General features: G+C 42.6%; 1 protein-coding gene across 5 annotated transcripts in view; it reads left to right on the top strand.

Annotated features, from left to right (window-relative positions):
• Nucleotides 1-24,120, top strand: part of ppfia4 (PTPRF interacting protein alpha 4) — a 57,052-nt gene that overhangs the window by 1,532 nt on the left and 31,400 nt on the right. The gene's annotated exons all lie outside the window — the stretch shown is intronic.

The raw sequence follows: 24,120 nt of genomic DNA, 5'->3' as shown, positions 1-24,120 counted from the left end.
TTTGGTGGGTACAGGTTGAAAGATGGATAGGAGATGGATGGAAGGTTTGTACTAACACGAGGAAGATTGCTGGCTCAGACTGTCGAGGTCTCAGACAGTTGTCGAGAGCCTTGCCGGTCAGAGAAGAGGGCAGGGCCCACCTATCATTATATGGATTGAACCAGCCTCACCTCTGTATTCGGCGACCTGCCTGCCAGCAGTAATGTGATTGAAAGGTGCTGACGTTAAACTGGGATATCTTTGACGTGTGTCGCCCATGCGTGTGTGTGTGTGTGTGTGTGTGTGTGTATTTGAGAAAAAAGAGAGCTGAATAAAGGCTGGTGCAGTCACCGAGCATGACGACAATGAAGCCTCGGCACATAAAACTGCGTTACCCTCTGACCCCCTGGTCTAAATGCGTGGCATGATGTCACAGTACAGTTTGCGTGTGCGTGTGTGTGTGCGCGCGTGTGTGAGCGTATGAGCGAGGGAGAGAAGCATGCTGACGATGACAGCCTCACCGCAGCCTCTTGTGAAAGAAACATGGCCGCTTGCTAGTGTACATGGCCCTGGGCTGCTTGCCTCCACACTTGCATACATGTCTGTTCGTGTGTGTATGTGTATGTGTGTCAGAGAGAGAAAAAAAAGATGGAGAGAGAGAGAGAGAGAGGAGAGAGTGGGAAGAGGCTGTCATGCTTGTTTTCTAATCCTGCTTGGTTCAGCGTAATGTTTTATTCTAGCAATAATACAAGTATTAGTTATACAGTCATAGACCTCAGGGACATTATGCAGACATTATGACTGGCGCGCACATGCAAAAGCTGTCTCATTCGCTCTCTCCTCTCTCTCTCTCTCATTCTCAAAACACCACACTCATGCACAAAACACAGTAGTGGTCATTTCCACAGCTGACACAGCAGAGAGATGATGCAATGGACAGTGGGTGAAGCAATCCTGAGAAATGAGAGAGAATCTCAGTTGCAATGGATTTCTACTCCGGTTTGTGTGTGCTCAACTGAAGGAAGATGAGTCTGACCTTGATGCATCATTGTAAATTGCAACGGGGCATCTTGTCATGATGTAAAGGAAGTGTGGAGAAAAGAAAGAACATACTGCATCCGGTATGTCAAGTTTGAAATTGGAGCCACGTTGTAGCGGTAGGCGATGACCCCGCCATCCTATACGCGTCGCCGGTAATTAGGCCGATTCGCGGCTGCGATTAACATACAGTAGTTGATGTGTGTGTGCCCTTGACTACGATGCAATATCACTTTGCTCCCGCCGCCTTTGTTGTGTTGCCTCCCAGTCATTCTGTCGACATGTGTGTTGCTGACGACGTGAGATGTATTTTTGTATATGTGTGTGTTCGGTTCTCTCGGCTCCCAAGGTGTAGACTGATGTACGAGTGTTGGCACGGCGAGGCAGCCTTTTTTGCCCAAATCCAACCACTCTTCTCTTTTCATTTGCCTACAAACATTTGTCATCTTCACCTGCAACGTGTGTGTGTGTGTGTGTGTGTGTGTGTGTGTGTGTGTGCGTGCGCATTTCTGTTTTCGGTACGTCTTCTGTAGGTCCCCTGACTCCATGGGACTGGTCCGACCCAGAACTGTCAGATCTATGTCTCTCTTCCACACACACACACACACACACACACACACACACACACACACACACACACACACACACACGCACGCACGCACACACACACACACGCCGAGAGACTAGGATGGATATGTTCATTAGCTACAGAGAATAGAGTTTCAGATTAACATGTCAGCCCATTACAGTGCAAAATGCTTCTAATTCAGCCCTCAGAGATGGGTTTTCCCAAAGATAAATTAGGTTTTAAACAGACACACACACACACAGGCACGCACGCCTGCCTGCGCACACATGCTTATGACGTAGGCAAACACACACGCACACACGCACACACACACACAAACATACTGCCTGTTCCACTTCTGTATAAGAAAAACTGTTCCGACACTGTCAAGTAGAATGTGTTGTAAGGCTAGTGTGTGTGTGTGTGTGTGTGTGTGTGCGTGTGCGTGCGTGTGTGTGTGTGTGTGTGTGCATGTGCGTAAAGCATTGAGAGAGCAGACACTGTGTGTCAGACACAAAAGCAGATCACTGTTGCTCTTCCATATATTTATTGCTCATATATTCCTATATTTCCACTATTTTCTAGATGTCTGTGTTTAATATTTTGACTTGTAAAAGGTAGATTTAAAAAATGAAAATAAAATGAAATGTATAATATATAGCCCAAAATCCCAAATTACTAATTTGCCTTAAAGGGCTTAAAATGAGGGGAAAATGAACATTTTCAACATTTTGGGAAATCTGCTTATTGTTTTAGCAGATGAGAAGATCGATACCACTCTCAAGTCTGTGAGCCAGGAAGTTATTCGCTAAGTTTAGCATCAGGAATAGAAGCAGATGGGAACCATCTATCTTGGCTCTAAGTGTTTAATTGAATCCCTACAGAAAGAAAATATGAATATTTGTAGTTTTAGGGGAGGTCATGTGAAGCTATTGATTACTATTTTTGTTATGTCTAACTATTTTTGATAAACAACAGATTAGTTTATGCTGGTTGCTTGGAGCATAACATTTTCCGTAGCCCTTTAAGCCCTCACCTAACCCTTAATTATATTTATTGTTTGAGTTGTGTTTAGAGGTTGTACTTGGGGATTATATATTATTGTAGCCCTGATTTTTTATGTTTAATTCGATACCTAACATGTTTCTTGGGGGGATTTCTACCATGTTTTTTCTTGATTTGTACCTTGTGACCTGATATGAAAGGGTCACCTACAGGGCACACGCTTTGTTTTCACGTCTTTTAGATCATACAAACAAGATACAACGTGCTCATGATTTAAGAGTTGCCGGCAGGTGTATTTATTTTAACTGTGGCTTGAGCCAGGCTAGCTGTTTCCCTCTGCTTCCAGTCTTCATGCTAAGCTAGGCTAACTGCATTCGGGCACTACCTTCATACTTCACATTCAGACTTAAGAATCAATCTTATTCAATTCTCTGCATCAAAAACAATATGAAACGCTAAACTATTCTTTAAAAGGAAGTGAGCTTTCCACAGAAATGAGACATTATTTCTGTAAGATAGCGTCATCGCCTCTAATCTGATGAGTGTGTGTTGTGATGTTTGGACACCTGTTCCTGTCAGAGACAACACTGGCTATTTTTGTCAGCATACAAACACAGAGTGAGAAAGACGCACGCACGCACGCACGCACACACACACACACACACACACACACAAACTCTCAGCATTTAACATATAGGGCTAAGCGTTTAAAACAACGTGTGCGTGCAAAACGATAGAGACTAATCTCCTTTCCTTTCTTGTTCTAAATTCTAACCCCTTCGTTCACACTAAAAAAACATTCAAACATACACACGCACACACAACCTTTTGTATGGTGCATTGTTTACTTGACCTCTCCTTTGACTTGTCATAGCCGAGATTGTTGCTTACTCTTGAACAGAAACATGAACAAACATTAACACACACACACGTGTGCACATAGGTCTTCAGTCACATGTCAGGTTTTCATGGTTACGCAATATTGGGAAACAAATGGCGTGGCGAGATATTCATCTGCGACATATATTGCAATATACAAAAAAAAAACAGGAATTTTCACCAGATGACTTAAAAAAACTTTATTTGGAAATAATTAATATTTCTAGAAATATCGGGGTGATTTTAAAAAGGAGTACATCTGAACAGAATATTAAAATAGCTTTTAAAAAAAGCGGAACAGTGACTTGAACCGCCCCTTTCTTGAACTTTACAGCAATACAATTGTTTTCAACACACCCAACACAAACAGGTGAGCACTGTGACAACTCTTCTGAAGTGAGTGTGAAGTGGAAAATTAGGTTAATACACTGGTTGACTTATTATGACACCACTGCATTCATGTAATACTCTCTCGTCAATTCAGACTAGTCAATGATCAAACATGTCATGGTATTAATAACGCATGTTGCTAACCCCAAAATATGGTGGCTCGTCTGTGAAATAAGAAGAGTGGTGCCGAGAGATGATCCAGGAGATATTACGGATGCAACGGAGCAGCGACTTGCCACTAAAATAAGACTATCTGGCCCACCAAAAGATTTGCCTCGTTGAGCCTAAGCCAAAGTTGAAAGTTGACTTTGATCAGGAGGTGGCAAAAACACAAAAAGCAGATAAAAGAGTTGACTCACGCGATGCTGTTCACTTAATAAAGACACGCATGAACTTGAGGCTAGGTAGCAGCTAGGTAGCTTTCTGTTGTGTTGACAGAAGTCATTCTGGCACATTGACCAATCACAGCGCTTGTTAATGGTCACACGGGCCCTGTGACCAATCAAACGTCCAGATACTCTAGCAGGCTGTTCCATGTGTTTTAGCAAGGCCTGTAGAGGAAGAGAGGTGAAATGTGATTGGATAAGACGCTGTTAGCTCGCTCCCAAGGAAGCAGAGGAACCAATGAAGGAAGGAGCTGTGCAATGAGAAAATAAGCTAAAACATGTAGTGTATTTGTGGAAAAACTAAATAATTATGAAATAGCTATAACTTTGTGATTCTGTTTAGGCCAGCAGAGAAGGCTTAGAAGGCCCTGACTGGGTACAACACTGCCCGGTGTTTAAGTACACTAACATTTGGGAACTAGTTGAGTTCAGCTTTTTTTTTACTATGAGGCATACCGTTTATTTTCTTCATGAAGATAACAACCGAAGCAGATGTGTGCCCTCGGTTTAAATCAGTGGAATTACGTAAAAAGAATGTTGCCATAGACCTTAATGAACCCCAGTGTTGCAATTGATTAATACATGGTCTCATGGTTAGCTCTGCAAATAGAGTGCAGGGCATTTTACCCTACTTGAACCAAGGCCAGCAGAAGTGAGCCTCGCAAGCTTGGTACTCAGCCATCACAGTTATTGTATTAGAGGTGTGTTTTTCTTACAGGTACAGTGTCGAGAGGTTGCACGTCAAATCTAATAAATCACACATCAGAGGAAGGGGTAGAGCTTCAAGGTCCCTTTGCACTGTGTTTAGGGGTGACCTGAGCTTATCATGACAAACACACACACACATTCAACAAGGCACAAACACTCTTCTTCACATCTACAAACAAACAATAACACACACTGCTTCGTTTTCTTAAATGTCAGCGTCTACATGTCGTGTTGAGTGTGTGCGTGTGTTTGTGTGTGTGAGTGAGCATGCCCACGGCCAGCGTTGCTTCTGCATGGATGGCGGAGGCAGCTTTGTGCACCATGATAGAAGAATATTGAGGAGGGTGGGCAAAGTCAGTTGAAAAATTACCACATCGCATCAGTCTGCTGACGAAGTCCAAACCTTGTGCTACGTGTTACGTAAGCATCAAATACTGGAGTTTGAGTTGATGTGGAGGAAAGTGGAGCATCAACACTGAGCAGCTGAACGTCACCGAAGAAGAAGGAGAGAGAGGGAGATAGAGAGAGAGAGAGAGAGAGAGAGAATGAAACTGAAAGAAAGACGTCATATCCATGTTCTTACCGGCTTAACCGCACCAAACCATTGCTTATCCCCAACCATCTCCAATATTTCTTTTAAAAGGCTGCTTTGGAGCAGGGGAGAGAGAGAGAGAGAGAGAGAGAGAGAGAGAGAGAGAGAGAGAGAGAGAGAGAGAGGTTATATAACCTTAAACTTATCTACTTTAAGGTAATGTAAACCAGGCAATCGTGTATCCAAATTATCTTCATCACTGTATTTGTAGGTGATGTAACACATCTGGAATGGTGGTAGTCATCCTATATGTGACAGGAAAACCATGTGGGAGTAAAATTATGTTGTAAGCTGTGGTGGACATTTACAATGAACAGTTTAAATTTTCGCCCTGTGCCTTTGTTTCCTCTCTCAGTCTCGTTAGCTTATTGCCTTTTGGCGACTGTGGCTCAGTGGTTAACGTTACAGTCTTTCAATCAAAGGATCGGTGGTTTGAACCCCGGCTCAGATAATCCATGTCGATGTGTCCTTGAGCACTTAACCCCAAATTTCTCCCTGTTGCTGTGTCTACGGTGTATAGAGCAAAAACGTCAGTCGCTTTGGATAAAAGTGTCAGCGAAATGTAATGCCTTTGCTTAAACTTCAGTTTTGATGGACGAGTCCGATACCTTCTGCCCATAACTTTGGCAGACCCAGAATTTTTGCGAGAGAGAGAGAGGGAGAGTGAGAGATAGAAGAAGTGAGAAGTGAAATCTAATTAACAAGGTGTCCACTACCTCCCAGCAGCAGACTGACATCACACCTCTCTCTCTGTCTGTCTGTGTCTCTTTCCTATCCTCTCTTCCCCTCCTGCTGCATCACGATAGCTTTACATCATCTGTCTCTCTTCCTCCACTCCTCAGCAGTTCACTTCTCTTCTTTCTGCATGTGTTGCCCAGTCTTGATTCAAGCACACCCAAATGCTCTGACACGGTCAGACTGGCTCCTGGCAAGAGCTTATGCACAGCTTTCGGGCCCCTGAGCACTAATAGGTTGTTAGTGTGCAAAGCTAGCTCCCCCACGCTGCCCTGCCACACCACGGCTCCTGTGCTCCATCTTTCAGTGGCATCCATGCTTTTGCTCCCTCCATCCCTCCGCCAGTACCATCTGGCTCTCAGCACCAGGCACATTTAGCTCAGCCGGGCGCCAATTTGTCCCCCTGGCTGTCCGGGAGAGAGAAGGCCAGTGAGGGAAGGAGGAGTGGGAAAGAGAGATACATGTGGAGAGTAAGATTCAGCAAAGATAAACAGAATAAGAGTAAGTCAGGAAAAGAAGAAGCAGAATCAAGCGTACCTGACGGTCCCCAGCAGCGAGGGACATGCTCTGGTAAAGGATGGAATGAACCGTCACTGTGTCACAGTCAGTGTGTGTGTGAGTGTGTGTGTGTGTGAGTTCCCTCTCCCTGGTAATAATAGTCGAGTGATTGGAGTTGCAAGACTACCAGAGGGGATGGGAGAGTAATGAAGGAAGGAGGCAGGAAAGGACAGAATGAGAAAGCGGAGGAGGAGGAGGAGCAATGAGATGTGAGATGAAGTTTTTCCGGCCAGCAGTTAAGCCCAGAGCTCACAGCCCTGCCATGTCTAACAACTACCCTATTGGAACTCTGTCAGTTCACTTTCCCTCCTGCAACACCCTCCAAATGAGAGATAAGATAAGGTGTCGATGGGCGGGGAGGGTGTGTGGATATTTGACTGCGGTTTCGTTGTGGAAGTCTCAGAAAAGTATGGCAGGGTCTCAATGCCCAAGGTTATGAACTTCAAGGGCATACAATCTGAAATTATACTCACCCACACATGTGCAAAGACACGCAGTAGCACTAGTGACATCTACGAGACCCCAGTTTTTCCCCAGCATGAGACTTAAGCAGCTGCAGCACAGGCATCAGAAGCTAAGTCCCCGGCTGGACCCTTAAAGGGATTTATAGAACTTCAAAATGCTTCATCTGCTCCATGAAATACAGCTTGTCAGAGTCTCACAACATAGCACGTACCCCCCACTGCTGACAACACTGCTAACAACACACACACACACACACACACACACACACACACACACACACACACATACATTTGAGAGAGTGTGACGGTGTAAGTGAAATGAAGGATATGGGTGAAGGACACAGTGGTAGTACAAATATTGCTGTATGTAGCTAATGAATCCTGTGAAGCGAACATTTATCTATGGGCATGTGCATGTTATGTGAAGGCTGCGGAACAAATCATACCTTCATGTTATTTGTTAATAATTTGTGTTGAATTGGTTTCAGGATGTGGATTATAAATACGGCGAATAAAACAATTACTGATTTGTCTTCACGCGTGGTCTTTAACAACCGGCATAATTAAGCAACAAACATGTTGGTGAAATGGGAGTAGTGTGTTTAGCAATATGTTTGGATACAAATGACTACCAATTATATTAAGCAAATTAAAGCCTGTGCTGAAATTCATTTTATGGTCAATTATTAACACATTGACAAATTATCACAGTTGATGTGTCTGAAGTGTTGAGCAGACAGCTGCTTATTCATCTTATCATCCCTTTTTCGTGTATTACCTATACATTACATGGCATATTGCACGCCCCGATTTGGAGAAGCACAGGAATACTAGCACAGGAAGAAACAATCTACTCATGTGGACGAGGGCAGAGGCAGAGCGTATTTCAGACAACTAAAAGAAAGGCGCACCTGGGGGGAAAAAAACAATATCAGTTTCATTGTACGCTATATTTAGAATATGTTCAGGGCTTTATCTTGCCTTTAATACAGTCCTGATAAATGAAACTTATCTAAGCGCTCTTTAAATCCATTAAAACTCCGTTGACAAAAAGAGAAAAACTAAAAGTTATAAATATGTTAAATGTAGCTTACACTTATACTCATATCTTTTTTAGGTGGGTCATTCTTTTAGGGGCTAAAATATGGTTTGCTGTTGGCAGGTACCTTACTTGGCTCCTGTTTGCTGTCTGTTTCTCCAAACTGGTGAAGTATCGACTGCCATATACTATAAATATTATACTGACTATGGATAAGTACGCAACCCCATTTCACGACACCAGAACTATCCCTTTAATTTAAAGTCATTTTCTATCCATAGAACAAATGGAAGTACAATATCCGCCAAAGTGAGCTAGTTAGCTAACGTTAGCCACAGGAGGACTTCCCCTGCGAGGTGTGAAGGCGGCTTTGAAGGTGACTATGAGAATGAACTGACCCGGATCTTACCAAAGTGGCTGACCAGGGCTGTTTTCTCTTGCGGGATAGCCTGCCGGAGGCTGTGCAGACTGACTATTCTGCATTAAAAGGAGAAATTGACCGGCAAGTGGCGGCCCTGTTGGCGGATGGGGTAATTGACGAGAGCTACAGTTCTCTGGAGCTCCACGGACCGGAGCAGGTTGCTCATGATGATAGACTGAAACCGTACACTGTACCTATCGGTTCTCTAAGTAGCCTCCCGGCTTCTCCTCACTGTGCTCCTTCGCTTCAGGACGAGGGGGCACCAGAGGGGGACTGTGGGGTTGGGGAGCCATGGATCGCTGGTGACACAGGAACTGTTTTAGGTACCGGCATCAGTGAGCCATAAATGACTGTTACTTGTTCTGGGAAGGTGGTGAAACCACTTGTCAATTATTGTCAACTGGTATGTGAGTGTTAAATGTGTGATATGATGTTTACATCTTTTTCTTATTGTAGCAGCACATGCTTTATATGTATAGTGTGTCTAATCGCTACGGTATATCAGCTATATGTTTGATGTGCGTTGACTAGCGGGGCATACTTACGAAAGGCTGTGCAGTTGTGTGATAGGGACATGTTTACTGGTCAATTTTGTGTTATTAATATATGTTTTCTTTATTGTAGCAGCACATGCTTGTATGTTGCGTCCTTGACGCTAAAGTGTATCAGCTATATGTCTGGTGTACATTGGGATTAGCGGGGCATACTTACTGGAGGCTATGCAGTCGGATGAAGGGGACATGTTTACTGGTCAACTTTGGTTATAAAGACAAGTTGTTACTAAGTTTTGGGGCAATTTTTGTTGCATTTTGAGTGTTTGGAAACGGGGATGTTCCTTTCAGGAGGAGGGGAGATATGTAAGCTATTATAATGTGTTCTTAAACAGCTCTACATGAAGCAGGTTGAAATGTTCGAGTGAACAGTGAGACAAGAATAAAAGTTGTTGCCGTCTTGAGCAAACTAACAAAGCATCATATTGTTATTGTATTATTATTGTACAGTATAGGCGCAAGATAAACCCTTGGCTACACTGGTGGCAGCGGTGAGATTGTCTTGCGCCTAAGCAAACCTTTGGGAGAAACTCAAGACGCGTGTAGAAGGAAGTTCACCAAAGTGAGCTGGTTAGCTAACGTTAGCCACTGCTAACACATGCTTAGCTTAACTTTGGGCAGTGTGCAGATAGTACGAGTCGGAGATTTTATGCTGTGTCTACAGGAAGACATCTCAAACGTTATCAACGTATGGGTGTAAGATAAACCTTCGGCTACACTAACTCCTGAGAGAAATATCTGGATCTTCAGCTGCTATTTAGCTCCACTATGTTCACCATACTTTCTCTACTGTTTGGTGCTGAGCAGGTAGTGAGTTTATCAGAGCATTTTACTGAAAACAGCAGTTTGCTAAAAAGTAGATTTAAAAGAAAGTTGAGACCAAACAAAAACAGTTAAGTTCCTGGCTGTAAAACCAAACTAACTAGCTAAAAATGCTAAAATGCTGTGTCGAGTTGAGGGGAACTGCAGTCTCATGATAATTATCAGAGCGCTCACTATTGCACACTGTTTATATTACACATAGCCATTTGATCCATTGTTAATATAAAAATATTTAGATATATCACTTATTTAGAGGCAAAAACAGGAGTCAGTCAACATACCCAAATTGCTAGGAACCAGGCAGTAGCTTTGCAATGCAGTAGAGTTTGGGTAAATCTTGTCGACTTATGTTTATCACTTTGGTCTAAACTTGATTTTCATACTTTTCTTCTTCTGTTGCACATTTGCACTCCCTGCAAACATAGAAAATGCTAATTACCCCATATAATTCTCAATTAGTTACTCCTGGTAAACAGATGCTAAAGGTATTGATTTCTTGCATGAAAAAAATGGTTCAAGTGATGAATTGCCCACACACAGTCAGCACATCCTGGTACTGCGTGTATTGAATTGGGTGTATACTTCCCACACACACAACCACACATGCATAAACACATACAGAACACTCTTGGATGTGTCTCGCAGGGAAAGATGTATGTGCGGATGTGAATGAGACGTTAGCCAGCTGAAAGCGCTATCATGGCTGGCCAGACACCAAAGTACGCGGTGTTCTGAGGATCGGCTTTGATAAATAGATGAAGATTTGCACCAGCCTTACACTTCTAAACTCTATCTGAGGCACACTTCACTAAGTACATAGTGGAGAAACTAATAAGTTATTTTGTACTGCACTTACATCAACAGAAAGCTCTCAAATCGTCTTGTCTCTGTATTCAATCACGATCCGTTTATTCAGCACCACCTACAACAGTTCTCAGCGGCGGTCTGTTATTCATTTACTTCCAACTCCATTCACAGACGTGTGGGTTGGTGCAGACACTTAAAACAGTTTTCTACATAAACTCCATCCCTGTGTCTTTGAATGTGTTCAAAGCTTTTTGCTCATAATCGTTTGATTCATTCTTTTTGGGTGTCTCCTTGTTTCCTGCGAACCTGTTGTTTGAAACGACTCCATGAATACACTTAAGTTGACTCAGCGAAGACCCCAATATCCAAATTAAGATTCCAGAGACACTGATATGTGCCCTCTCTTCAAAGTATTGCTCTTCTCTCCCTTTGGTCTCCTCTCCCTCAGTCTCAATGACTCCCTGTCTCATGCGCTTCCTCGCTCTATGTCTTATCAGTGCCGATGGCTTTAAGCCCATGTGCTGAGAGCTCTATTAGTTAGCTATCGTTCTGTCAGATAATGGCTCATATCTCTCAGCTAGTTCACTGTACTTACAGCTTTGCTGTGACTGCAGGAGGTGGGAGCACAGCAGCTGGGATATGAGCCCACGGCACAAACATCCATATTCCTCAAACATTATATTATATGTATATTTATATACGTATACTTTGCAGCTTATAAGTGGGAGTGTATGTGTGTGAATGTCCTGTAGCGATTGCGTGTGTGCATTGAAGTCATCTAAATCAGCTAATTAAACCAGGAGGTCTTCACATCTTCATAGTAGCCTGAGACCATTTTACTATGTTTGTGTGTGTGACTTATTATTGTCTGGTACCAAGCAAACATTTGTTGTGTGATTGCATGTTTTTTAAGCTGATGTCGGTCATCTAATTACAGTGGTAATAGCGTGAACTGCTCCGACATATTGTAATCGTATGAGTAGTTGACAAAAGTCACTGTCATCTCCGTGGCTAGCTCAGTCTGTCAATGATGAAGGTCAGCAAGCATTGTGGTGCACCATTAGAATAATAGGGGGCTGTGACTAGCCTGCCCTAGTGCAAGAAGAACATCATTCACACTTAGCTGCTTTCCCTCTTTCTCTCTCTCTGTTGCCGTATGCCCTGCACCGTCTCTTCTTGCCCTCAATTCCACACTCTAATAGCCCTTTCATTTACTCATGCTGACTCTCACCCACTACTCTGGTGCGCACACACACACACACACACACACACACACACACACACACACACACACACACACAATTTGACTTTAAACAGTCAAGCTCTGTGTCAGTGACATCACATGCCCCTTGGATGTTTTTGAACGCCTCAAATTTGGTTTGAATCTCAAGCAGTGCACTCATGTAGATGCTACAACAGTAACACATCCTTCACATGCACTGATAAATGCTTGACTGTATAATTGGACAGGCCTGCAGTATGTATGTAATTGGAAATGACCTAGATCTGGATAATTGAACACCTGTAGTCTGCTGCATTCAGTCTGACTTGAACCTGATGGTAGCGCTGCTTAATTAAGCAATAAGGAACGAGAGGCCGTACTGTATCATCAATGATGTACTGTACAAGTGTTCTGTTTACGCGCTCGCTCACAGCGTTGTCAGAGCAGCGTGTTGTTATTTTATTAGAATACAAGTATAGGCTCAAGAGAAACCCTCGGCTACATGTTTGGTAACTGCCAAGTTTGAAATGATGACGGTCACGCAATTTAAATCACCTGTTATTTTGAGTGCGCACTGATATGTAACTCTGATAAATGTAAAACAAGCTGTACAGTACTTTATGGCTGAATAAACCACTCCATGTGACTCACTCTCAACCAATCAGAATGCTTGATTTGATCCACCCGTATTACAATATAACATAGAGCACATTTGGTCTGTCAAGACTTCTTTCTAGATGACTTTAATTTTGAAGTGTACAACCCAGTGCTTTTTCTTTTGGCAGTCCTTGTAAGACAAACAGTGCCAGCAAGGACAAGTAGAGAACATTTGAATCCGCTCACAAGTCAGTTTATGGCAGTAGTATATTCAGTGTTCAGTTTGGCATATTAAGCATATTTAGAAAAATACAGATATATGTAGTCTATTAGTCTATTATTTTACAGTGTGGAATCATCTTATATTTTACAGTCTGAGCGAATTAGAAAACTCTCAGATCCTAATGAGGCTCTAAGTGTGTGCGTTATTAAATGCAGGTGCGCAAAAAAGTGCAAACACTTAAGTGTATGCATGTAAATGATTGTTGTGCTTATATGAATTATTAGACAAATACATGTGCAGTTTGTGTAATGGATTGAGGTATGGACCCAGAAGCAGTACAACGGACACAGTGAATCGTTTGAGAGATACTTTATTCCCATGCAGAAGACACACAGGCAAACAGTCTCCGATTTACAGGGGCAAAGGGAATCTTGTGGTCGGGGACAGAAGGATGAGTCGTATACCAGGACAGAGGCAAGGTGGAGAAGTCTGAACAGCCGGAAGGTAAACGCTGGAAAGGTGGGCAGAATGTGGAAAACAATCTGGCAGTGAACGCATCTTCTTCTTCTTGTAGTTTAACGGCGTTTGGCATCCAGCGTATGGATCAGACAATAGGCTTGCACTCTTTCCCCCAAGGGAGTTAATGTGTGTGACAAGCTGGGTTTTCTGTACCAAAGGGAGTAGGTGCAGCAGAGGAGGCAGCAGGTGAGAATGATTGAGCTGACGAGGTGGGTGTGGCTAACAGGTGCACTGAATGAGCTGATTAGGCAAGTGGGAGTAAGGCCCAACCCTCAAGCCCTAAACCCTCAGGGATTTACTTGTTTTTGTCAAAATGAAATCTTTGATGAATGTAAATAAATATTAGATGTATTATTTCTGCTTGCATTCCTCTGACTTCATGTGTTTTCATGTTCCATCTTGAATCCGTAACGTAAAGGTAGTGTAAAGGTATTTCATCGGGCTAAACGCCCACGCGCCTCTTTTTTTTACCTTCTTTTTAACGACTCCATTCTTCCATTGGTAGCTACGTGTTTAATGTCACGTTGAATTGTGGGTAATTTCCTTAAGCAAAGTCAGCATCTAATGCTGACTTACATGAATTGTTCATAAAGGGCTCAAAATGTCTGTCACAGAGCCCTCAAGCACTTGATGATGTAACAATGGGACACCATTAAACCCCCAAGGACTTTGCGGGAGCGCGCCTCAAAGTCCGCCAGTCCGTAACGGCGGAGTTTAGGATTGGGCCATAAAAAAGCAAGAGAGAAGGGAAGCTGAAGTGTGACAGTTTGGTTCAGATGTCTGTGTCTGATAAGTCATCTTGACCATTGAAGGAGTTCTATTTCATCCTTACTGAACGCCAGGATTCATAGAACCGTAGTTACATTTGTAACTTTACTTTTAAAGTTTTTCTAAGATAATTATTTTTTCTGTTGGTACAAAACCAAAGTAGTCGGTACGACGTGGAAGAAATTAGCGGAGAAAACACAAACTCCAGTATACTGGAGATATCTAAAATGAACCCAGAATCTCAAAGTAAGCAGATTTAAACTGATAAAGTATAAGGTTGAGCTTCCAGTAAAACTTTAAGTCATAGAACCGTATTCTTCTCCAAGAAGTCATGGTGACTTTCAAATGTTCTTATGCACACAGGCTTTGTACCTTTGACTACTCTGTTAAATACAAGAATCCTTCCACAACCTTCCCTATCTCTTTTATTCCTTTACCTTTTTCTGTTTGTATTTTTGCAACAATGATCGCATGCAAGGTCACATTTGGGAAAAGACTGTGGTTGTTGATGAAACTTCTTTGCTGCTATCTACTTTCAACAATGTAAATCAGTGGATGTCTGTTTGATATTCCATGCCGTCTTCAGGCCAACTCCTGCAGAGATCAATATTACAGTCTGCTGCCAAACAGCACTGCATGCATAACCTCGGCAAACTAACCAATAACACTTTGCCACTTGCTCAAGCTTTCCAGGTGTGGCAGCTAATATCTGTGAGCTAATATCTCTTCAAATATTGTAGGGGAAACATAATAATTTGAATTGCACATTCGTGTATTCGTCTCTACTTAATTTGAGTGAAGGCTGCTTAAAGCTTCTGTAAGTCTTCTTGCAAATGAGAGAAGGAATGAGGCACGACAAAAGTGAAGGAGATATGGATCCTAAAGGTCATGAGAAGCTCCGCTGCTTGCACTGACAGTATCTTCTCTCCTCCTCCCCCCCACCTCTCTACACTTCTGCTGACATCCTCCATATTCCTTTCCATCCTCTGCCTCTCCAGTTTCAGTTACATCTTTTTTGTCATTGCGATCTGAACATTTTCGCCTTCTCCTCCTCTCTGATCCTCTGTTTCCTCTCAGCACGTCTTGTTCTCTCAGCCGGTGCTGGCATGTCAGCATCTTGTGTCAGCAACGTCCTCTGCTCTCTTCGCCTCTCTTCCCTTCTTTCCTCACATGGGAGGGGGAAGGAACATGACTTTTGTTTGATATTTATTTCCAACCCCATTTTCAAAAACATATAGTCATCTGCAGTCTAATTAATTTTGTGCAGGCCTATACTGTTTCCATGGTTGCCAGATTACAGCAATATACCTCCCTGCTCACAAACAAGTCAACATATTGAGGAGCAAGGGTTAATAAGAGAATGCTGAAGGCAAGATACAGAGAAACAATATTTAATGGAGCCCTTGATGACGTTGCAACATGGATAACCTCATGTGATCAAGCATATATTTAATGGAGGCACTCGTTTTCATGTTCCTGTTTATTTAAAGGTGCGTAGCACAAGATTTTGGAGCCTTTTGATTGGCTCTCAACAGGAAAACGCCAGAGTAGGTAACTGCTAACAGGAGAAGCCTCACAATGGGCTGACAGAGCGAACAGTGTTTACCTGAGGGAGAACCGGGGGGTTGGTGCTGTACGGTCCGTCGGTCGGGACGACATCATCAGCCGTATGATGAGCTGTGTGGAGTTGTGTGTCTGCATAACACACAGAGGGGGTTGACTTCCTCCTCTGCTCAGGGACTCCTCTCCATCTCCAGGCAATAGTGGTTTGCTGCCACATTAATGCTCTGAATGTCGTGTTTTGCTCCTTTAACACATCTTCACAGCCATGATACGGATTAGATCAGATTAGATTGGCAGAATCAATAACTTCTTTTAAATCACTTCTTCAAACCCATTTTTATAGAATTGCGTTTTAGCGATGTCGTCCTTTTATGTTTGTGTATTTTTTTATGATCTATTCTTTTGTTCCCATGGGTTTGATTATTTTATATATTTGCTTGTTTTCTACTGTTCTTTTTGGCTTTTTGTTTGGTTTGGTTGTGTTCAATGCTTTTATGGTGAGGTCTTTTTTGTTTGCCGCCATTGGGTCGCTTTGTTTTTAAAAGTGCTATATAAATAAAGTTATTATTATTATTATTATTATTATAACAATTGCCATTGCTACTGAATGGCAAACCTTCATAAACAGCTGCATAAATCTCTCCAGTCTGCATAATTAAGATCATTGGAATTTAAGCTATTTTCTAAATCATCTAAGCATGAACAAACTTATTCACATTCATATCTGTCATTTGCTAAATCACTTCTACTTCCTGACCCGTTGACAACGGCAAAACCTCTCCTCACCTCTCCAAGCCCTGCAAATTCAGTCTCCATGGAAACGGGGAGAAGTGGGGGGGAGGGGAGGGGGGCAGGGGGGGGGGGGGGCAGGAGGGGATGATGTTGACTTCCTGACACCTTCTGTCCCATGGGACACCAACTGTCAGCAACTCCATATGTGCGTGTGTGTGTGTGTGTGTGTGTGTGTGTGTGTGTGTGTGTGTGTGTGTGTGTGTGTGTGTGTATTGCTGTGCATATATGTTTTATCTCGTGATAATGTATAATCTTAGCCTGCCCAGCAGGAGTCTTGAAATCATAATATCAGGTGAAAGTAGCGTTGAAAGTAATAATTTGACACTTTAAAGCTGAGGCTTTTTCTGTCTGTGTCTGTCTGTGTGTGTCTGTGTCTGTCTGTGTGTGTGTGTGTGTGTGTGTGTGTGTGTGTGTGTGTGTGTGTGTGTGTGTGTGTGTGTGTGTGTGTTTGGCTGTGAAGCTCCAACCTTGATGGCTGCTTCTGATCGGCTGCCAAAGCCGAGCCGCTCAGTGTGTTAGTGGGTCTGGCTGCAGGACTAAGAGGAGGAATCCCCTGTTCACTGGGGCAGGGTGATGAAAGACGGACCAGGAGAGAACAAACAGGAAGTAGGAACTCAACTGTACTAGATGTACTGCATGTTATGTTACACAATGTAAAGAGCAATACTGCAAACAACCAGTCAGACTCTTTGGCTTCAGTAAAGATGATAGAAAAATAAAAGGAGGCTCAAAGTAAATGAGGCAAAAATATGCTGATTCAGGACGAAACAAGAACAATTTGATTTCTTGCCTGAAACACGATCACGTCATGTAAATTGAGTGCATGGCCAAAGAAAGTAACAGGATGACTGAGCATCTGAAACTTGATATTTATAATATTTTATTCATAATGGGGGCCTTTTTGTCATCATTAATGATAGTCTAGATAGACAGGAGATACGGAGAGAGAGTGAGGGTGTGACAGGAAGTATGACGAGCATATTTCATCTAACCAGGATTCCCGTAAACAGAGCATACTTGACTTATTATTTGACTTTCTATTGTATGCATTCAAGAAATAGATTCATAATGATATTACAGGAATGAAGAATTATTTATCATTTTCTGAATTAATCATTTAGTTGATATAAAATGATGGAAGATAATATAAAATGGCCATCCGAGTTTCCAAGAGTCTTTAATTAGCGGAGCAAATTTCATATATGAGAAGTTGGAGGAGCAGATATTTGTTGGATTTGAGTCAAGTAAGAATAGATGAATGATTATTTCTGCTATATTTTGGTTTTGCAAGTAATTGTGATATGGAAATTCAGATTTCATCGCCCATTTTCTCATTTCTGTCCACAAGAACGTCAGGGGAACGATGTCATAATTCTCCTGAGCGAACAGAAGTCCAACACAGAGAGGGAAGAGAGCTAACAGGAAATAAAGGAAAGGGGAATGAAATATGATGAAGGAATGAATGACATGAAAATGTAGGAAATGAAGGAATGAAAGGAAGGAAATAGAGAAGTTTGAAAATGTTTGTGTTTGAGCCGCAAGATTCATTAAACGGCAGTGGGCTCTGCATCCCTACCTACCACACCCAGCGTTGCCATGGATATCAGGCCTTGGCAGCACAGCTGTGCGTGCGTGTGCGTGCGTGTGCATGCGTATGTGTGTGTGTGTGTGTTAGAGGTGTGCCAGGATGACATCATACAGTAGCTTTCTGAGAAGGTCTACTGCGGGCACATGGCATCTACAATATTTATAGACCTCCAGAACAGATGAGCTCACTCAGTCACTCAGTGTGACTAGTTTCACACACACACACACACACACACACACACACACACAGAGCAAAGAAGTGGCAGAGAAGTTACTCACGCAATCCGTGCCACACCCGCGCACATAAATATGTCTTCCTCTCTCCTCCGTTCCGGCCTTGGGGAGTGTTCTGCGTACAAGTTGATCACGCAGACATCACAATGCATGCGGCAATTATTAATCTTCATTCAGAGCGACCCTGATGCGGTTTAGGATTATTACTGTATTGGGAAAATATGAGAAAACACACACACACACACACACACATATACTCTGTGACATAAAAGCCTCTGTATTTTCAGTGAAAATGAGCTGCCACTGCATGAGTCATAAGGAGAGGGAATGGTACTTTGTGAGGGATTAGGCCGGTGGAAAAAGAGAATGCTACAGTAACCGCACACGTACGCTTGCATAAACACACTATAGGCAGAAAACGCACACACTAAATGACCCGACCATCCCCCTCAAACATGTGCATATTAGACACACAGGATTTAAATCCTTATATCCCTAAATAAACTAAATCGTTTCTTGGTGGAGTAAATACTGTGCATCAGTGTAACAGCAAAGTATGATTGATAGTGGCCAGTGTGTGTGTGTGTGTGTGTGTGTGTGTGTGTGTGTGTGTGTGTGTGTGTGTGTGTGTGTGAGTGTGTGTGAGAGAGAGAGACTGAGTGTGTGAGCTTGAGTTACAAGGCAGGAGAGCTCCAGAAAGAAAAATCACATCTCATAAATAAATCATACTGGGCCTTGCGATGGATGTGCACAATACACACACACACACACACACACACACACACACACACACACACACACACACACACACACACACACACAACGCAGCAATGCTTCATTCCATGGCCATCATAGTACAGACCAGGTTGGAGGCAAATAATTTTTAAAGAGTTGTGTGTGCATGTGTGTGTTCGTGCTCTTAAACTGATAGTGAATCTTTTGTGTCCTGTTGTCTCTATCGAACCAACATCCAGCCATTAATCTATCCTCTAACACTCAGCAGAAGCTTTTGATGTCATTATTTTCTTTGTCAAACAACTTTGTAAAATTGTTAAAACGTGTGTGTTTGTTTGAGCATTTTAACAGCTGCTAAATTGGTTTAACATCTGTATATCTGTGTGTCTGAGCTATGAAAAGAGTATTTTAGGAACCGAGGTGAAGGGAAAGTCATCCGAGCCACTCATCCTGCCGCCGTCACACACGTCACACGGCTGTGATGTTGAATGAGCAGTTTTCTAGGTTTCTCTGGCCGAAAGGGGATTTGAGATGGGGAGGAGCCCATGATAGTGATGAAACGTAATCAGCAAATGGGGGAACTTCTTTGTTTATCTTCTAAAAGTGCACTTGGAACCTGTGGGTGTCTGTGGCTCAGTGGTAGATTAAGGTCGTCCTTTAATCTAGAAGATATGCGGTTCAATCCCCGGCTCTGTTGGCCCATGTCGATGTGTCCTTGGGAAAGACATTTCACCCCAAATTGCTCTCGTAGCTGTGCCTATGGTGTATGACTAGGCACCTTGTGGTAGCCCCTCCCATTAGTGTATGAACATGGTAACATGGCAGACCCCCGCCCCCCAAATATATGTATATATATATATGGTTTTAGTGCATCCCTGTAATTAGTGTATCGCTGAGACGAGCTCAAACACAAGGGTATTGCAGTCCCATGGGATGTGTGTAGACTACAAAGATGGAGGACAGGGAGTTCAACGTCTGTGCATTCTACTACCCATACAACCATACTATTTAGTATGCCTGAAACATATTTAATATGTATTATATATTGCATTTATGCATACATATTTTATATTAGGCAGTATGCCAAAATTACCGAGACGTCTAACTGCATTCTGTCGCATTTTGCCGTTTTCAAGCCAGGATGCTTCTCTGGCTATTCTGCCCCCCAAATCCTCTGTGCAGCAGATATATGAGCAAGAAGGTCAAGGTCAAGGTTCAGGGTGCACTGTTATGTTATTAAAAGCATAGTGTAATTAGTGGATCCCTGAGACCGGCTCAAACACAAGGGTATTACTGTCCCATGCGATGTGTGTGGAGTACAAAAATGGATTACAGGGAGTTCAATGTCTGTGCATTCTACTACCCATACCACCATAGTATTTAGCATGCCTGTAGCATATTTACTATGTCATAGTATGTCAAATGCAGTATGCTAAAATTACCAGGACGTCTAACTGCATTCTGTCGCATTTTGCAGTTTTCAAGCCAGGATGCTTCTCTGGCTGTTCGTCCCCCCAATTCCTCTGTGCAGCGGATATATGAGCAAGAAGGTCAAGGTCAAGGTGCACTGTTATGTTATTCAATGCATACTGCATCAACAGTAGGTACTTTGAAAAAGCAGCTGCAGTATGTAGACAAAGTTTGCAACATGGAACGCAAAGTGTGTAACAACATAGTTGATTCTACAATACACTTCATTTTGAAACACTTGCTCTTGTCCTTTAAGCACCTGGTAAGCTTTCCAACCAGGTGAGCGTTGGACACTTTAAAGAGCTCAGACACTGCTCCTGCTCTCAGTCCCACTCTCCATGTTTCCATCCACGTGTTCCCCGGTCTAAAAGGGACCGAGGCTTTGGGCGAAGGACAGGACAGAAGTATTACGACACCTCACTTTCAGGCACCGTGAGAGGTGCTTGTCGTTCCTCTGTCATTACAGTTACAGTTATTGTAGTCTCTCTCTCTCTCTCTCTCTCTCTCTCTCTCTCTCTCTCGGTGGTGTTGAGTTACATCCTGCCACTGCAGTTTGCACTCTGTGAAGGGCAAAAGCAGCGTTCTCGACCGTCCACAAACACACACACAAACACATAACACCTCGGCTGCTCATTACTCTCAGTCATTTTTAGCTCCAAGAAGGATTGGGAAGAGAAGAGATTATGGAAAATTATGCCAGAGGTACCCTCGGAGCAGTTTATTTACTCTGAATATGAAGATTAATATTAATACAGCTGTGTTTGCTGCATCTACTGCTTTTCCTCTGGAACCGGGATGCACTTTCATCTGCAAAGCAGAGCAGCTGGGACGGGCCAAGTGTGTTTGTGCGCTCTCTGGAGTCCGTGTGTTAGCTTGTGTATTCTTCAGTGAATGAAGCAGTGTGTGTAGTAGCAGAGTGTATATGCTAACAGCCTCACTTCACTGAATTTGTGGACGCGTGTATTGTAAATGGGTGAAGTATTGTTTTCATGTTGACCTGATCTTTTGTATTGTGAATACGCAGAATCTGATTTCTTTTCTTCTGAAAATGTGACGGTAAAACGTGTTTATTTGGAAAGACAGAGAGCAGGGTAGTAGTGGCTGTACGTTCAGGACGTGGTTACAGCGTGGTTGTGTGCGACGCTTGTGTTGCACTGTGGTACTAATAGGCTTACTTCTGGGGCTGACCGGGAGCTTGAGGAGGACGCGGCGGCCGATAGATGGAGAGGGGTAAGCCGTGCGCTCCGACTAAGTGATGAAGACAGCGGGAGAGAGAGAGACAGAGCTGACACAGGTGCTTCAGACTCGGAGGGAGGAGACTGAGAGGAAATGAAAGGAGGAGGAGGAGGAACAAAAGAAAGAGGTGACGAGGAAAGTGTTAGTAAAAGGATGGATCCATCTTCCCATAGTGAGGACTACAAAGAAAGGAGCAGCATTCCCGTTTGACAGTTCAAACATATTTGTCTCTGTTTGTCCCGCGTAATCGAGACGAGCTCTGAGTTGATACAAAATGCAGATATCTTCATCTGGGTCGCATCAATTTTAACAATGCGCTCATGCGCTCACAGCTTTGTGAGCGGCAGCAACAAATTCCTGGGCTTGTTTTGCCCTGGGTTTTGCCTTTCAGGCCCCCACCCCCATCTCATTGGTGGAGCTAATTGGCACATGGGAGACGTTTGCCCTCGAGCAATCTCCTTGTGGTTTAGTCCACAAATTATTTGTGTTAGAAAAATATCATGGTTTGGGTGGACGTTTACTATTTCTGGCAGAAAGCCCTGAAGACAAACTGGGCAGCTTATTGGGACTGGACACTTCCTGACAGCAGGCTGGGCAGACACTCCGCAGTACAAGTCTTTACAGAAATATGAAATTATTAGTCAGTTCATCAATCTGTCAATGTTAACTATTTGATCATCTTTTAATTGCTTGACACGCCGGTCAGCCGGTCAGTCCTATCTTTTGGAAGAACATTTTGTCCAAACATTCCCAAGAATTAAAGCCCACAAACTCTTTTCCTCCCACGCAATGAGAAGGTTGACGTTTTTAGTTTTTTAGAGAAATATATCTCAATAGCTATTGGATGGATTGCTATAAAATGTAATAACTGTAATAACTTTTTTTGATTAAAAATGTATTTTTTTTAAAACTTTGTTTTATGACCAAATACATGCAACATAAATAACGTCTTCTTTTTTTAAATGTATTTATTTGTTTGTTTTTCAAGGACAAATGCACACTGATCAGCAGTAAAACTGTAAGTGAGCCAGAGTTAGCCAGAGAGGCTAATTTTCATCTACATTCCCAGTTTCTTTTTTATGGCAGCCGGAAAATACATTTTCAATAAAACAAAACTAATTCACAAAACTAATTCATTCAAGATGTATATATAAAATACTGGAGACACATAATACATAAACACCAAACAAGACAAATGCACATATACACCGAATAAACTGGACAAACAGGACTCAATCATCTTCAGCTGTAGTTTGTTTTAATGCTAATTTAAGTACTAAACTAAATCAGTTAAATCAGCGTATACTTATTGTCACTGCTGATGCTAGCATTTAGCTCAAAGCTCTGCTGTGACAAAGTACAGCCTCAAAGAGCTTCTAGCTAGCTGTAGCATGTTAGCCTGATGTCTTATCTCAGTCTAAGTTATCTATCAATAACCCTCTTTAATATAGTTAGTGTACTATTAAACTAATGCATCTTTAGCTGTCGTTTGTTTTGGTGCTGATTTAAGTCCTAAACTAAGATGGCATAAGTGAAAGTGTATTGTCACTGCTAATGCTAGCATTCAGCTCAAAGCTGTGCTGTGGCTAAGTACAGCCTCAAAGAGCTTCTAGCTAGCTGTAGCATGTTAGCCTGATGTCTTATCTCAGCCTAAGTTATCTATCAGTAACCCTCTTTAATATGGTTAGTGTACTATTAAACTAATTCCTGAACATTTTTGTTATAATATTGTTTGGTTTCAGTGCATGGGATTGTTCTCTTCTAAAACCAAATCTACACCCCTTTGTATTTGTGTGTACTTTTGTGAATTTGGTTGTGTGTTGGAAGTGACACAAAGGTGGTGGGATGGGGTGCTTGCCCTCTGCTCCATGTTAACGTTCTGATGTAAAATGGCTGCTCTTCGTCGAGGGAAGGTTCAGCTGAGATTAGCAACGCTTGAGAAAAATAGGAGAGAGGAAGAGCAAAGGAGGCGAAAAAGAATGAGAGAGCAGGCATGGAGGAGCTGGAGTGGACAGAGTGTAAAAAAAGTAATCAAGTGTAGTTAGGCAGGAGGAGAGAGAGAGACTGAGGACGCAAGGGGGAGAGAAAGAGAGAGAGGAACTGTGAAAAGCTCTCAGATACATAGATAGTCAGAGTTCTCCCACTTCTCTACATTCTGCGACGGAAAATTATTTTTTAAATGTGTCAAATCTTTGGAGTTTTCGTCAGCGTTGCTGATATGCACGTGTGCTG

The sequence above is a fragment of the Clinocottus analis genome, unplaced genomic scaffold (genome assembly GCF_023055335.1).
Source record: "Clinocottus analis isolate CAN_PGR_092001 unplaced genomic scaffold, fCliAna1.0.p SCAF_3, whole genome shotgun sequence".
NCBI classification, from domain to species: Eukaryota; Metazoa; Chordata; class Actinopteri; order Perciformes; family Cottidae; genus Clinocottus; species Clinocottus analis.
This window is presented reverse-complemented; position numbering and strand designations above follow the sequence as displayed.